Genomic DNA, 4,284 nt, shown 5'->3' on the forward strand with positions numbered 1-4,284 from the left:
CAGGATTGAAAAGAAAGAAAGACTTGAATATATTTTACATTTCCACAAGCAACGGACACCTCAAACTGCTTTAAAGCCAATGAAATATATTACTGATGAAAGAAAGGCAGCAGTTTATTCCACACAGTAAATTTCTATAAACAGCAATGTGATCATTTGCTTTTGTCATGTTGGTGAGGGATAAATATTGTCCAGGATACTAGGTAATAAATTGCTTTTGTTTTTTCAAAATAGTGCCTTGGGAAATTTTACATCCATCTGAAAGAACAGATAAAGTCTCTGTTTGTCATCTCATCCAAAAGATAACACCTACAGCAGTGTAGCTCAATATTGAAGTATCAGTCTTCATTTTACGTTCAAGTGCTGGAGGCAGACTTGAGTCCACCACCTTTTCATTCAGAGGCATCAGTATTATTAAGAAACCACACTTGACAATGTAGAAAGAGTGACTGTATAGGAGTAATTAATTATCTCTTTTAAAGAGCTGGAATGGGCCAAATGGACTCAAGTCATGCACTATCGTTCAATGATTTTTTTTTATTCCTTATCTAAGTACAAGAATTAAGAGTGATAACAAAGTCAAAAATCATGGATAATTTGACAGGGGAAGCAGAGTTGGTGAAAGCTTCTTTATAGTGGAGGCTGAGAGTCTGAGATTCAATACTGTCATGTTAATACACAGCTACCAACAAGATGCTGTATGACTTGACATAGAAAGACTGACCGCACAAAATGAATTTGAAAATTGTATGGGTCAGAGCACGCACCTGTAAAGGAACACAGTCACTTTCTCTTTTATGAATTTAGAATGAACAAATGTATTGCTTGTAAGATGTTCCTTGTGAAAATGTCTGCCAAATTTGCTCATATAACAGCAATTTAAAAGTAATTTGTATAAATTGCCATGAGATGTTTCTCTGAGTTGCGATAAAATGACATATAAATACAAGCCCTTTGTTCCGGATGAGAGAGGCAAATACTTTAATAAATGAAATTAAGTGTCACTTTATTAAAATGTGGCCATCTGTTTGTTCTTTTAATTTTTAAAGGAAGTATTTTAAGTGGTCAAGGAGTAGAAATGAACAATCAATAACAACCATTTTTAACCCATCAAGTCTCTCCTTTCATTAAGACTTGGCAGCATCTTCTTCCTTGTAAAGATAAGCACATTTTGTTTATTTACAATCCCAAAATGTTCCATTTCTTCATACATCAAATGACTTTCACTCCCATGACTCTTTTTGCCATTCTTACATTATTTTTACATATTGAAGATATTTGAATTCTCTTTTTCGATAACTTCCAGTATGTTGTCATATTCATTCTTTGCTTTTCTTATTTCTTTACCAACCTCTCTTCTGAACATTTTTTGTCCTGTCTGTTCTCAATTGTATTATTCAACTAATATCCATCATAAACACACTTTTTCTGTTTTATTTCACTTTGAACCAATGTTGCACCCAACTCAATCTTGGCTTGTTTAGATTTGATTAGATTCCTTACTGTGTGGAAACAGGCCCTTCGGCTCAACCAGTCCACACCGACCCTCCGAAGAGTAACCTACCCAGAACCATTTCCGTCCTAACACTAACACCAACACTAAAAGAGAACCTAACCATTTCCTTGTTATATTCAATGACATTATGAATACCCCACCAGCAGCACAAAAAAGACTCACCATTAAGCAGAAACTGAATTGGATGAGCCATTTAAATACTATGGATGCAAGAGCAGTTAAGAAGCGAGGAATCCTGTGGCAAGTAATGCACTCCCTGTCTCCCCTAAATCCTGTTCACAATCTAAAAGGCACAAGTCAGGATTGTGATGGAATATTCCCCATTAATCTGTGTGAATGTAGCTCCAACAACACTGAAGAAGCTCAACCACATCCAGCACAAAACAGTCTCTTTGAGCACACAATATCCACTAACTTAAACATTTATTCCCTCCACTATGGATGTACAATGCCATCACCATGTGCTGTATGAAAGATGCATTGTAACAACTCACCTAGACTCCTTTCATAGCCTCCTCTGCTAGAAGGACAATGGCAGCAGATGCATATGATCACCACCTGCAAACCACAACTTGGGATGATACCACACCATTTCTTCACTGTTGCTGGATTAAAATCTTGGAGCTCCCTTGCTAGTAGTATTGCTGGTGTACCAGTATCAGCTGGATGGCAAGGGCTCAAGGCAGTTAATCATCACCACCTTCTCAAGAGCAATTATGGATGGACAACCAATACTGTTCATATTCGAAAAAAAAGTTTTAGAAAGACAGACGAGTAGGATGAGTAGCCATATAGTTGGTAAATTTTAATATGGAGGTGTGTGGTGATTCATTTTGGAGTAGGAATATAGAGACAATATAATATGTGTGCAGGATCAAAGGTGCCTGGCATTACTCTTGGTTGGCTTCAGTGATGGCTATTCAGATATAGATGTGTGGTGGAGGATGAATAAAAGTAGTCTGTGAATGAATTAACATAGAATGGTGCTGTGAGAAAGAGAAGGCAAAGCAATGCTGGAGTTGCAATCTGTATTGGCCCGAGCACTGCTGTGCAGGAGTAAAAGACTGAGGATGTTTGTGTAGGTGTCTACACTTGAAGATGCCATGCTGTTCACATTTCTAACCATGATAAAATAATGGAACAACTTCTGAGACCAAAATGATGGTCTATGACAGTCCTGAAATAAACTGGGTTGGTGATACAGCTGGAGAGAGATGTTGAGGGCATCAAGTAGTGCATATGGCATTATCTTCAATCTCAGGAAGTGATAAGATCAATGATTTGGGGAATACACCTAACTACAGGATTTTGTTAACATGAATGGACCCAAAACATGAAAGACGAAATTAAAGTTGTAATCATAGTAGAATAAATTAGAATTGGAGAAAGTGCTGAGGAGGGATACATGGCTCTGGATTCAAGGACAGGTAAACTGGTAACTTCCCAGCTCGGACGAGTCTTAACTGAATCGAAAAGTCATCTCTGTTTTTCTGTCCAATGTGCTACCTGACCTGTTGACTGCCTCCAGCATTCTGTTATTAGTTAAATGCAAGGACCAGCAGCCAAGGATAGTGATTTATTCCCCCTCTCTTATTTCCCACCCCCAATTTTATTTCTATGACTGTGAATGGTTGAATTAAACAATAAACTGTTAATGAATTTAGAAGAGCTGGCAACATTACTTAATTCAAATTAAATAAGCGAATCAGTGTTTTATTAATGAGGTTTTATTTTCTTACACATGTTTCTTAACAAACATCTGGCAAGCTGGACTCTGTAGTTCTTATATCTTGATAAATAAATAGCATATGTATGTTTCATATAGTGCCCTAGATTTTATTTAATTAAGGTGTTTATATTAAAATGGTTAAGGATCTTATGTTTAAATCACTAAGAGATGAGATATTCTTTGTTTCAATCAATTACAAGGATTCATAAAGTGTTTTAATCAATAAGATACATAATCTGGCCATGTCACCAAGTACTCCAATCGAGATTCTGATTTCTCCTCTGTGAGCCTGTCAACAGGCCAAAAGAAGTTCTTTTACTTCTTTGAGTCGCAGCAAAACAAAAACACAGATGGCAATCACAGCTTGTGCAAGATAAGTTAAATAATGGCGTGTGCATTGACAGAGATGATTGTCTCTCTTTGTGTGCATGCCAACACAGAAAGATATAACCAAGCAGGGTCAAATTTGGGAATTCATCAAACTAACGTAAAATGATGCAGTATGCGTTCTAAAGACATTTCATCTCAGTCATCTACCAGCTGGCACAATGAGCCAACGAGGCTAACAGTCAGGTTAACACATTCAATTATTTTTCGCTGCCACCTCTGTGAAATGCTGTGGGATGATTTTCCATGATAAAAATGCTAAATAATGCAAGTTGTTGTTTCAAAAGTTATGAGAGTCATATGACATTTTGATGCGGCCACAGGCTATAAATCTGTTCAATGCTTTTATTTAGTTCAAGTAATAAAAGAAACCACTTTCAGGAATTCCAAAGCTTTTCGAGTCATGTATCTATATGGAATCAACTGGCTGGTCAATCCTGCTGGGAGCAAGCCTGCCTGGGAAGGGAGAGTGAACTGGGTTGTACTCACAAGAATTCCCCACAAAGAATTGCCTGGCAAAACCCACAGGCAGTCCCTCGAAACATCTTTAAATCGCTCAATGTCTATCAGAAATGGGTCAAATCTCACTGGGTACGCTCTGCCTGTTTGTCGGTGAACTTAACAATCAGGGTACGTCAGCTAGTGTAAAACC

The sequence above is a fragment of the Chiloscyllium plagiosum genome, unplaced genomic scaffold (genome assembly GCF_004010195.1).
Source record: "Chiloscyllium plagiosum isolate BGI_BamShark_2017 unplaced genomic scaffold, ASM401019v2 scaf_7040, whole genome shotgun sequence".
NCBI classification, from domain to species: domain Eukaryota; kingdom Metazoa; phylum Chordata; class Chondrichthyes; order Orectolobiformes; family Hemiscylliidae; genus Chiloscyllium; species Chiloscyllium plagiosum.